This window comes from Rana temporaria, chromosome 6 (assembly GCF_905171775.1).
Source record: "Rana temporaria chromosome 6, aRanTem1.1, whole genome shotgun sequence".
Lineage (NCBI taxonomy): Eukaryota > Metazoa > Chordata > Amphibia > Anura > Ranidae > Rana > Rana temporaria.
In genome coordinates this window covers 87,745,323-87,758,569 of record NC_053494.1, presented here as the reverse complement: position 1 = coordinate 87,758,569, position 13,247 = coordinate 87,745,323, and the positions used below count along the sequence as shown (strand labels likewise).

At 47.8% G+C, this 13,247-nt stretch overlaps 1 protein-coding gene across 1 annotated transcript in view; it reads right to left on the bottom strand.

Annotated features, from left to right (window-relative positions):
* CARHSP1 (calcium regulated heat stable protein 1) overlaps positions 1–6,392 on the bottom strand; it is a 62,343-nt gene extending 55,951 nt beyond the window's left edge. Inside the window, exon 1 of the mRNA XM_040356978.1 lies at positions 6,267–6,392. The gene's annotated coding sequence lies outside the window, so the exon portion shown is untranslated. The remainder of the gene's footprint in view (positions 1–6,266) is intronic.
* Between the last annotated feature and the right edge of the window lie 6,855 nt (positions 6,393–13,247).

Genomic DNA, 13,247 nt, shown 5'->3' with positions numbered 1-13,247 from the left:
TGAATCACATTGCCGATGCACAGATCTGGCACGGAGTAGCCTCAGCTTCTGAGATCTCCCTACATATAGGCTTGTCTGATTGTTAGCCAATGTCATCTTGCCTAGGTACTGCTAGAGATTTTAATCCTTATTTTTAGGAAGAAAACCCCTTGACACATGAACCAAAAGTTCAAAGAAAGATCCCTCGAGGGCCTACAATGAGTAAAGTTTGGTCCTACTTGGGAAACTGCAGACCTTACACTGGTCCAGCTGCCGTAATGCCGCCAAATCTGAGGTAAGTGGAGCATAAAATATAATCTTAAGGGATCCCCCCTTAGTAGCCAGACCACCCAGTTCCCAGAGCCTTCAGGACAGAGAACCATGGTCCTTTAAGCCAGTGTGATACAATGAGTAAGACCAAAGTGTTCTATGCCCACCAGTAAGAATGTGGGTGGGAGAGATGGCATAGCACCTGGGGAATGCCAGCTCTAAGCAACAGCATCAAATCAAGAGCGCCAACCCTTTACTGGTTTAGGCCCAAAGAGGAGGTTTTTATGGGAGGAAACCAAAGTTCCTGGAGGAAACTAGAGATTCCAGGGTTAACCACCCTATAGATGGTTCCTATGGAAGTGCCTGCAATCACAAGAGGACTCCACTAAGTTTAGTCATAACTTCCGTCATCAGATGAGATCAGGTGCATTCTGGGTGCTGTGGCCATAGCCCAGCCTTCCTACCTGGGTCACCCTTTAATTTCACAGAAAGGGCTCTGTTCCTGTTCTGGGATTCAAGAATCACCTCCCAGGACATAGAACAGGTACCCTGTGGGATAGATATTGCACAGTCTTGGACATGCTGTTCACCACCCACCACCTGGGGGCTGCCCGTCCTCTTACTGACCGTGCATCAATGTGTGTCTGCAATTGTGTCAGACCATATTCTGAGATGCGACACCCCTTTCAGAAGAGAGTTCATTCTCTTGAGCATGGAATCCAACAATACCCCTCCATCTCCCAGGACTAGGCTGGCAAGTCTGGATCTGTGGGGGAAAAACAAAAATGCATCTGGAGGGAGCAGAGGGTACTGAACCTGAGTCTTCCAAGAAGCTGGACCCTAGACTTCCATCGGACCTAATGAACAGGAACGCCCTTTTCCACTGCTCTATCCCTGGTTGTGGAGCAGGAGTGTTTTTCTTGTCCTCCTGCAACCACCTCCTCCAGAGACATTTTGTAACAAGGTAGTCTACTGGATTCACCATCCAGGCCTTCTCGAACTTCTTAGCAAGTGTTCTAGAAACCTATGCATCTTACTAGGGTCTGGTCATCTGAAGGCCTTTAACCCTGTGATGCCATACAGGGGGCAACCCCCTGATATCGGGCCTAGTCAGCAGAGAGCCCCTGTTTAATTTCCTATATAAAGTGCATACAGGTGATGTGGCCATCAGGCACCATCTGGCCAGCAACCCTGTAACATCAAAACACTAGTGAAACATACAGGGTGCTAGCTCGGTTAGGATTCAAACTGATGACCTCAGTATTTAAAGCGGGGGTTCACCCTTAGAGGGCACTTTTCCCCCTTAGATTCCTGCTCGTTATTACTAGGGGAATCGGCTATTTATTTTAAAATATGTGCAGTACTTACCCGTTTACGAGACGCATCCTCTCCGTCGCTTCCGGGTATGGGCTTCGGGAATGGGCGTTCCTTCTTGATTGACAGGTTTCCGAGAGGCTTCCGACGGTCGCATCCATCGCGTCACGATTTTCCGAAAGAAGCCGAACGTCGGTGCGCAGGCGCAGTATAGAGCTGCACCGACGTTCGGCTTCTTTCGGCTACGAGTGACGCGATGGATGCGACCGTCGGAAGCCTCTCGGAAGAATGTCAATCAAGAAGGAACGCCCGCTCCCGAAGACCCATACCCGGAAGCGACGGAAGAAGATGCAGCTCGAAAACGGGTAAGTACTGCACATATTTTAATATAAATAGCCGATTCCCCTAGACCGAACGAGCAGGAAGCTAAGGGGAGATTTTTTTTTTTTTTTTAAATGGGTGAACTCCCGCTTTAAGGCACAGTTTAGGTGCAACACCTTCAATGCAAGATCTTTTTCTTCACTGTTTGTAAGTCGACCAGGAGAACCTGAAGACCCCTGCCTGAAATTTTTAGGCGAGCGGGTTTGCTGGTCCTACACAGGCAAAGTTTTTACTACAGTGTCTATAGTGCAGACTGTGTGAGCTGACCCCTCCTCTTGCCACGAGTGCACTCTACCCAGCCAATATGTCAGGTATATCAAACACCAGTCTGAGTTTGGGGCATGCAAGATACCTCACACAAACACATACAGGGAGAACCCACAACTTGATGCAAGTACTAGAATGATGGGGGGGGGGGGGCATCTGAACTAACCACCCCAGTGTTGCCAAGTAGAAGTGTCAGCCACACAGGCCTTCGCCCCTGGCTAGACGCGCCAGGGTCACCGGGAGAACGTTCAGGGAACTGACTCTCAGCCTCATCAAATCAGTGACCCAGAGCTGAAGTGTTACCAGCTGAGCCACTTCATAAAGTGACTTGTCAAAGGTCAGGTCAGAAGGAGCTGACACGAAGACAAGATCCTATGTCTCCAGGCAGACTCCCATGGCTGCACCGATTGTGAGCCATGACTTTCCTTTCAGCGACCAGCCTTGTGTTTTACCACACAGTGCGATTTCAGCCATACCCACTACATACACCTCATGCAGGAAGGAGTGAAAGATTCCCCTTCATCCAGTCCCTACTGGTTACAAGAAAAAAAAAAAAAAAACACTCAAAAGGATGTGCATGGAAAGTACAAACACTTCAGGCTTAACCCGTGAGGTGCTGGGGTCTGCTTCCACTGCCTGTGCAGGTGTCGCACAAGAGTCCATCCCGCCCCTTTGGTGGTCTGTAGTCGCTGCTGGGTTTTCACCTTTAGAAAACCAGACCAACAGGGATGCCAAGCCAAAGTTCTCACCTCTAGGCCACAGAGCTGCCACATGTCCAGCAGAAGGTGCAGGTGCTGTGCAGTACCTAGTATACGAACGACTTTCCCTCATTGGGATATGAACTCAGGTCCCAGCAAACCAAAACTAAAAATGTCTACTGCCGCTTTACCGTCAAATTTGCGGGAGTATTCCCCGCTAGTGTCCGAAAAAGGGTTAAAACCACCAGCTAAGCGCCGCTGCAGCAGTGCTTTTCTGTCGGTATAGTCGTGGTGCCCATTAATTTCAATGAGCAGGAGCGGTATACACACTGCTCCTTCACCGCTCCAAAGATGCTGCTAGCAGGACTTTACCATCCTGTTAGTGCACCACTCCAGTGTAAGGCTGCATTCACACCTAGGCGTAGGCGATTTGCGGCGTTTTTTGCCGCGACAAATTGCGGCTTTTTTACCGCGATTTGCCGTGACAAAACGCAGCGTTTTTTACCGCGATTTTCGCTGGAGGGGTGATTACACATTGTGTAATATGGCCGAACGCCGAAGACGCCTGAAAAAAAGGGTCAGGGACTTGTTTTGAGCTTCAGGCGTTCAGCGTGGAGATGTGAACCATCTCCATAGCCGACAATGTTAAATCACCCCTCCAGCGTATTGCAGGCTGCAATAGCGGCGGGCGTGAAAACGCCTAGGTGTGAATGGAGCCCGAAAGCCCTCAAGCTTTCACATTGGAGACAGCAGGGGCTCCTTCAGGGCGCTATTTTTAGCGTTATAGCACCTCAGTGTAAAAGAGGTCTTACCAATTTGGAATTAGAGGAGGTCTAGGGCTAGAATTATTGCTCCAACGATACCTCACGTGTGTTTTAACACTGTTTTTCTTGAGAGATAGAATATATATATATATATATAGTCACTTTTATTCCTATTACAAGTAATGTAAACATCTCTTGTAATAGAAAACAAAACATGACAGGACCTCTTAAATACAAGATCTGGAGTAAAAAATCTCAAATTTACACCAAAATGCAATAAAAACATTTCCCCTTTAAGAGCATTGGGCGGAAGTGATGTTTGACGGCACTTTTGCCAGTCAATGCTATAGAGCCGAGTGGGGGGCCCCCCATCCCCATCTTCCCCTCACTCGGGAGCCAGCCAAGCAGGAGAAAGGACCCACCGATACTGACGGCTCCGGTAAGCAGCAAAGACCAACGAAGCGCTGCAGGTAAAAATGACCGTGCCCGCATTCTCCCCGTTCTGCCTAATGACACTGTCACTGATTGTCTGTTCCCTATGATCGGGAACAGCGATCAGTGATGTGTCACATGTAGCCACGCCCCCTAACAGTAAGAATCACTCCCTAGGGCACAATTAACCCCTTCAGCGCTACCTAGTGGTTAACGCCTTCACTGCCAGTGTCATTTTCACAGTAATCAGTGCATATATATAGCAATGGTCTCAAAAATGTGTCAAAAGTGTCCGCCATAATGTCGCAGTCACGATAAAAAAAAAGCAGATCGCCATCATTACAAGTTGAAAAAAATAAAATAAAAATGCCATAAAACTATACCCTATTTTGTAGACGCTATAACTTTTGTGCAAACCAATCAATTTTACCAAAAATATGTAGAATACGTATCGGCATAAACTGAGCAAACAAAAAATTTTTTTTTTTTTTTATATATATTTTTTGGAGGATATTTATTATAGCAAAAAGGTAAAAGTTTTTTTTCAAAATTATTGCTCTATTTTTGTTTATAGCGCAAAAAATAAAAACCACAGCGATGATCAAACATCATCATCAAAAGAAAGCTCTATTTGTGGGGAAAAAATTACGTGATTTTTGTCTGGGAGCCACGACCGTGCAATTGTTAGTTAAAGCGACGCAGTGCCGAATCGCAAAAAATGCTCTGGTCTTTGGCCAGCAAAATGGTCCGGGGCTTTTTGGAGTCTGTAAAGCATTGCACCAGCAATCAGCAGATCTCTGGTGCAATGCAAGTCTCCTGCAGATCTGTCAGCGTATCTGTGTGTCCTTACATCCAGTATAGGCAAGCAGGTACACTGGAAGAATCAATGAACTACCACGATGCTCCACTGTGCTGTGGTAGTTTGAGAACTTCAAGCCGACAGCCGCAACGGATGTTGGGACTTTCACAGATCTGTGTGAATGAAGCGCCCGTGTGGGCAGAGCCCCAAAAGTTGAACTTATCCTTTAAGGTGTAGGGAATGGGAGAAGCAATTTCACTTACACGATCCTCCCCTCTTCTCCATGCCTTGGTGGTGTCCCCCCCCCCCCCCCTATGGCATCCTATAGGCCAGGCATATTCAATTAGCAGACCTCCAGCTGTTACAGAACTACAAGTCCCATGAGGCATAGCAAAACTCTGACAGCCACAAGCATAACACCCAGAGGCATGATGGGACTTAATACAGGCTCTACATTAAAGTGATTGTAAAGTCTTGTTTTTGCCTTTAAAAATGACAAACATGCTAGACTGTGTAGTTTGTTTTGCACAGACCCTCTTCTCGGGTCCCTCTTCTGTGCTCCTGTCCAGTGTCCCTACAGCAAGCAGCTTGATATCGGGGCCCTGCACATCTGATGTGTCTCAGCCAATCAGGAGGAGAGTCCTGGATGGCCGAGGGACTCGTGGACATTGCTGGATAAAGATGGGGCACAGGGAAGTATTGGGGGGCCCGACACACACAGAATGCTTTTTATCTTCATGCACGAGATGAAAACCCTTCTGCCCTTACAATCACTTTACTTGGTGATGTCAGAGGGCATCCAACCTCTGGAGTATGGGGGGGGGGGGGGGGGGGCTTCTCTACACATGGAAAACATGCTGAGGAAGATCCGTTACCATTGCGTCATTTACTCTGTATGAAGACGCATTTTGTGGGGTTCTATGAGGAAAGAATGGACCAGCAAGCACACCACACATTTCTTGTGTTCACAGAACATGCAGCCCACAATGGAGGCTTTACTGTCATTTTCACTCTTGTAAATAAACAAAACCAACAGGATGAGGCACCCATCCCCCTCTTCTAATGGGCACACAGACAGCAATAAACATCTGACAGGGGCTCGAATCCCTCTCCATTCTGTCCTAAACTACACCAAGCTTCCCCTCCAGTTATACTGGAACAGCATGGTACTTTATCCAGGACGATCTCCTCCTCACAATCACTGGGAGGGACATACACAGGAGAGAGGGGGCAGCTGGGAGCTCTGCTAGGCCAGCCAGATATAGGTAAAGTCACAGAGAACTGCCAAGTCTTCCTCGGACTGACTTTATAGGAGAGAAGCGGACAATGTTCCTCATTAGAAGCAGAGACATAGTTACTCACCTTCAGCCGCTGAATGCGCACACCGACTAATGATACCTCCAACTTCTACCGTCCGGGAATTTCCTCTCCCCCTCCCCCTCTGACGCCACTACAGGGATCCAGGGTCCCTCCACTGAGCATGCGCACTGCTCCCTACACACCCCTGCTCTCTGCCAGCTGCTCACTCACACCAAGCTGATGGAAGGGAAGCCGACTCTACCTGGTGATCACGTGCTGGAGTTTACTTATCTACTGGGGGAGGACACAGCACCAAACACATTAACCACTTAAGTACCAAGCCTCTTTTTGAGATTTTTTGTTTACAAGTTAAAAACGTTTCTTTTTTTTGGTAGAAAATTACTTAGAACCCCCAAACTTTTTACATTGTTTTTCCTAACACCCTAGAGCAGGGGTGGGGAACCTTTTTTCTGCCAAGGGCCATTTGGATTTTTGTAACATCATTCGGGGGCCGTACAAAATGATCAACTTAAAGCGGGGGTTCACCCTATAAACCCCCAAAAAAAAAAAAATGTTTTGTTCTACCATAAAATCAGGCATTGTAGCGCGAGCTACAGTATGCCTGTCCCGATTTTTTTTTCCCCGTACTCACCTTGTACTCGTACATCGAAGATACCGACTCCCCTCGGTGAATGGGCGTGCCTATGGAGACGGAGGATGATTGACGGCCGGCTCTGGCGCGTCACGCTTCTCCGGAAATAGCCGAAATAGGCTTGGCTCTTCACGGCGCCTGCGCATAGCCTGTGCGCAGGCGCCGTGAAGAGCCGAGACCTACTCCGGCTGTCTTCGGGGAGAGTGACGTGCCAGGGCCGGCCGTCAATCATCCTCCCTCTCCATAGGCACGCCCATTCCCCACGGGAGCCGAAATCTATAATGTACGATTACAAGGTGAGTCCGGGGTTAAAAAAATCGGGACAGGCATACTGTAGCTCGCGCTACAATGCCTGTCTCGATGGTAAAATCATGTGAGTGAGGGTGAACTACCGCTTTAAAAATTAGCCTGTTATAGTGGGGGATTAAACGTGTTCCCCCCTGCATCACTGGACCCCTTTACATTACACAGCACCTTGCACCCCTTTACATTACACAGCACCCTGCATCACTGGCACCCCTTTACATTACACAGCACCCTGCATCACTGGACCGCTTTACATTACACAGCACCCTGCATCACTGGACCCCTTTACATTACACAGCACCCTGCATTACTGGACCCCTTTACATTACACAGCACCCTGCATCACTGGCACCCCTTTACATTACACAGCACCCTGCATCACTGGACCGCTTTACATTACACAGCACCCTGCATCACTGGACCCCTTTACATTACACAGCACCCTGCATTACTGGACCCCTTTACATTACACAGCACCCTGCATCACTGGACCCCTTTACATTACACAGCACCCTGCATTACTGGACCCCTTTACATTACACAGCACCCTGCATCACTGGACCCCTTTACATTACATAGCGCCCTGCATCACTGGACCCCTTTACATTACACAGCACCTTGCACCTCTGGACCCCTTTACATTACACAGCACCCTGCATCACTGGACCCCTTTACATTATACAGCACCTTGCACCTCTGGACCCCTTTACATTACACAGCACCCTGCATCATTGGACCCCTTTACATTACACAGCACCCTGCATCACTGGACCCCTTTACATCACATAGCCCCCTGCACCACTGGACCCCTTTACATTATACAGCACCTTGCACCTCTGGACCCCTTTACATTACACAACACCCTGCATCATTGGACCCCTTTACATTACACAGCACCCTGCATCACTGGACCCCTTTACATTACACAGCACCCTGCATCACTGGACCCCTTTACATTACACAGCACCTTGCACCTCTGGACCCCTTTACATTACATAGCGCCCTGCATCACTGGACCCCTTTACATTATACAGCACCTTGCACCTCTGGACCCCTTTACATTACACAGCACCCTGCATCACTGGACCCTTTACATTACACAGCACCCTGCATCACTGGACCCCTTTACATTACACAGCACCCTGCATCACTGGACCCCTTTACATTACACAGCACCCTGCATCACTGGACCCCTTTATATTACACAGCACCCTGCACTGTGCAGGACATTAATACATGAGTTACCATGACCATTGACCAGTGCAGGACATTTACCTAGGGTTGCCACCTGTACGGGATTGACCCGGACAGTATGGGGTTTGAATCATGTGTCCGGGTCTCCTTCCGCCTTCTACCCGGACACATGATTCAAACTGTACTGTGGCTTAGCTGGTGGAAGAACACTAGTAGTTAAAGTTGGTAGGGGACTGTTCTTATCCTTATACAGCAGTTCGGACAATTTAATCTGAGCCCCAATGTCCTCTTCTATACAGATACACTGAGTAATGTAATTGCCGGGATCAGCAGCACAAGGATTACTCTGCAGGGACTATTTGATGGTTTTCGAGCTCAGGCGGAGTAATCCTTGTGCAGAGGTTCTCGGCAATTACATTACTCAGCCAGGGTATCTGTATAGAAGAGGACATGGGGAGATTAGATTGTCGGGACTCAGAACAGCTGGATAAAGATAAGAACTTTCCCCTAATGACATTGTGATTTTTTTTTTTTAATATGCCGTTATGCTGCATATTAAAAAAAATACGCCGTATTTCATGATGCTGTCAGCATATTTATGGCTGCCTTACTTGCTTCTGGAAATGGTTCCTCGTCGGTGGCGCTGGCTAGTGCCATCCCAGCCAGCCATGAATGTAATCCCCGCCCGCCGTGAGTGACGTCACGCCGCCGCCGCCGCCGGGCGGGGCTGTAAGCCTAGGGGAGCAGCTCATCAGCTGCAGTGCAATGGCTGGAGGCTGGCGCCGGCTAACAGGGGCGGGCCGCAGGAGCGGAATAAATGCTATTGGCTGGAGGCTGGCACCGGCTAACAGGGGCAGGCCGCAGGAGCGGAATAAATGTATTGCTAAACACACGGACAATGAATGAATGATCGCCATGATCATTCATTCATTGTCAGTGTGTTTAGCAATACATTTACTCCGCTCCATAGTGACAATCGGCGGCGCTTTTTTTCTGATCGCATGGGGGGCCGCATGGAATGATTTCGGCCCGCGGGCCGCAGGTTCCCCACCCCTGCCCTAGAGAATAAATTGTTGGTCATTGCAATACTTTATGTCACACCGTATTTGCGCAGCGGTCTTACAAGTGCACTTTTTTGGGAAAAAATACACTTTTTTTAAATAAAAAAATAAGACAACAGTAAAGTTAGACCAATTTTTTTTTTATTGTGTGAAAGATAATGTTACGCCGAGTAAATTGATACCCAACATGTCACGCTTCAAAATTGCACCCGCTCGTGGAATGCCGACAAACTTTTACCCTTAAAGGGGTTGTAAAGGTACATGTTTTTTCACCTTAATGCATTCTATGCATTAAGGTGAAAAAACATCCGACAATACCGTCCCCCCCAGCCTCCCCGTTTACGTACCTGACCCCTCGAAAGTCCTGCGCCGTGAACACGCAGGCTTCTCGTTCAGCTTCTCGGCTCATTCATTGGTTTATTGAAATCAGTGCAACCATTGGCTCAACCATTGCTTACATGCAGATTCGTGTGTCTTACATGCAGATTGTGTCTTACATGCAGATTCCGGCGTCTTACATGCAGATTCCTACATCTTACATGCAGATTCCTACGTCTTACATGCAGATTCCTACGTCTTACATGCAGATTCCTGCGTCTTACATGCAGATTCCTGCGTCTTACATTCAGATTCCTGCGTCTTACCTGCAGATTCCTGCGTCTTACATGCAGATTCCTACGTCTTACATGCAGATTCCTGCATCTTACATGCAGATTCCGGCGTCTTACATGCAGATTCCTACGTCTTACATGCAGATTCCTGCGTCTTACATGCAGATTCCTGCGTCTTACATTCAGATTCCGGCGTCTTACATGCAGATTCCTACGTCTTACATGCAGATTCCTGCATCTTACATGCAGATTCCGGCGTCTTACATGCAGATTCCTACGTCTTACATGCAGATTCCTGCGTCTTACATGCAGATTCCTGCGTCTTACATTCAGATTCCGGCGTCTTACATGCAGATTCCTACGTCTTACATGCAGATTCCTACGTCTTACATGCAGATTCCTACGTCTTACATGCAGATTCCTGCATATTACATTCAGATTCCTGCGTCTTACCTGCAGATTCCTGCGTCTTACATGCAGATTCCTACGTCTTACATGCAGATTCCTGCGTCTTACATGCAGATTTCTACGTCTTACATGCAGATTCCTACGTCTTACATGCAGATTCCTACGTCTTACATGCAGATTCCGGCGTCTTACATGCAGATTTCTACGTCTTACATGCAGATTCCTACGTCTTACATGCAGATTCCTACGTCTTACATGCAGATTCCTACGTCTTACATGCAGATTCTTACGTCTTACATGCAGATTTCTACATCTTACATACAGATTCCTGCATATTACATTCAGATTCCTGCGTCTTACCTGCAGATTCCTGCGTCTTACATGCAGATTCCTGCGTCTTACGTGCAGATTTCTAAGTTTTACATGAAGATTTCCGTGTCTTACGTCCAGATTCCTACATCTTATATGCAGATTCCAATTTTGAAGCGTGACATGTTGGGTATCAATTTACTTGCTGTAACATTATCTTTCACAATATAACTTTACTGTTGTCTTATTTTTTTATTAAAAAAGTGTAATTTTTCCACACAAAAAATGCGCTTGTAAGACCGCTGCACAAATACGGTGTGACAGAAAGTATTGCAATGACCGCAATTTTATTCTCTAGGGTGTTAGAATAAAAAATATATATAATGTTTGGGGGTTCTAAGTAAAGGGAAGGAGATGGGCGGGCAGTGAATACAGGGGAAGTCCCATTAGCATTGCTGGTTGTCTTGTCATGCCAACGGCCACCACAAGAGGGCGCCAGATTCCAGAAGCAAGCATAGGACTGCAGAAGGCCGCAAAGCCGTGATCGCACCGTGGGGGAGATGTGTGCACAGAGACAGGATACCCCTGCTGTGCTGCCCCAGGTCGCCAATTCTAGTCGCAAATGCGACCTGACGCCTGGGGTTTGTCGAGCCCTGGCCTAGCTGCACTAAACTACTGCTAACATGCCAAAACAAGAAATTATTCTATAACGGAATGCCTGTTCCCCTCCCTCTGTGGGTTAATGGGAAAAAAACTATTAATGCTGCCCTTCTTTATAAGTTAATCTACATTAGCAGGAATTGCCCCCAAAAATTTGGCAAGGTGTGGCGGCCATGGACAGAGTAAGCTCGGCACCTTTACCCTTACTCCCCCTCCCCCTTCGTTGTCTTTTCGGTTGCCTTGTCTTGGGGCAGGGGGTAGCTTTGCCTGCACACTGTCTTTGCTGGGTCCTAAGTGGGCAATCAGTTCAGTAATTCCACAACTCTGTCTGTTTGTTTTTGGGGATTATCCTCCACTTAAAGTATACCCATGATGTTAGAACTATTGGTTCTGTCAGTGTACCTGTTGTATTCTTTGCTCTCCTTCGAACTGTCAACGCATAATATGTTTTTTTCTTTGATGCTGTCAATAACCTGTATTCTGTACCATACCTTTGTTCAATAAAGGAACATTCTGATTGTTAAAAAAAAAAAAAAAGACACAAGAATCTGCATGTAAGACGCAGGAATCTGCACGCAAGATGCAGGAATCTGCATGTAAGACGCAGAAATCTGCACGCAAGATGCAGGAATCTGCATGTAAGGCGTAGGAATCTGCATATAAGATGCAGGAATCTGCATGTAAGGCCCCATACACACGATAGAATCCATCCGCTGAAAAATCCCAGCGAATGGGTTTCAGCGGATAGATCCTATGGTGTGTACACTCCAGCGGATCTGTTTCCGTGGATATTTATCCCCTGGGATGGATTCCAGCAGATAAATATTTGCTGACATGCTAAACAAATCTATCCGCTGGAATCCATCCCAACGGATGGATCCGCTGGTCTGTATAGACTCACCGGATCCATCCGTCCGAAGGGATCCCCCGCATGCGTCGTAATGATTCGACACATGCGTGGAATTCCTTATATGACAGCGTCGCGCACGTCGCCCAGTCATCGCCAGAGGATTTCGGCGCGGATTTCAATGCGATGGTGAGTACACTCCATCGCATGGAAATCCGCACAAATCCTCGAGAGGATTTATCCGCGGAAACGGTCCGCTGGACCGTATTCACGGATAAATCCTCTCGTGTGTATGGGGCCTAAGACGTAGAAATCTGCACGTAAGACACAAGAATCTGCATGTAAGAAGTAGGAATCTGAATGCAAGATGCAGGAATCTGCAGAATCTGCACGCAAGACACAGGAATCCGCATGTAAGACGTAGGAATCTGCATGGAAGATGTAGGAATCTGCACGTAAGACGCAGGAATGTGTATGTAAGACACAAGAATCTGCATGGAAGATGTAGGAATCTGCACGTAAGAAGCAGGAATCTGCATGCAAGACATTAGAATCTGCATGTAAGGCGTAGGAATCTGCATATAAGATGCAGGAATCTGCATGTAAGACGTAGAAATCTGCACGTAAGACACAAGAATCTGCATGTAAGACACAAGAATCTGCATGTTAGGCCGGGTACTCACGAGCAAACATGTACGGTGAAACCGGTCCGTCGGACCGTTTTCACCGTACATGCCTGCCAGAGGGCTTCTGTACGATGGTTGTACTAACCATCGTACAGAAGTCCGCGCGTAAACACTACGCGGGGCGTGTCCGCGTCGTCGCCGCGGCGATGACGCGGCGACGTGGGCGGGCCTGCCATTTAAAGGCTTCCACGCATGCGTCGAAGTCATTCGACGCATGCGAGGGACGGCGGGCGCTCGGACATGTACGGTAGGTCTGTACTGACGACCGTACATGTCCGAGCGGGCAGGATTCCAGCGGACGGTTTTAAAA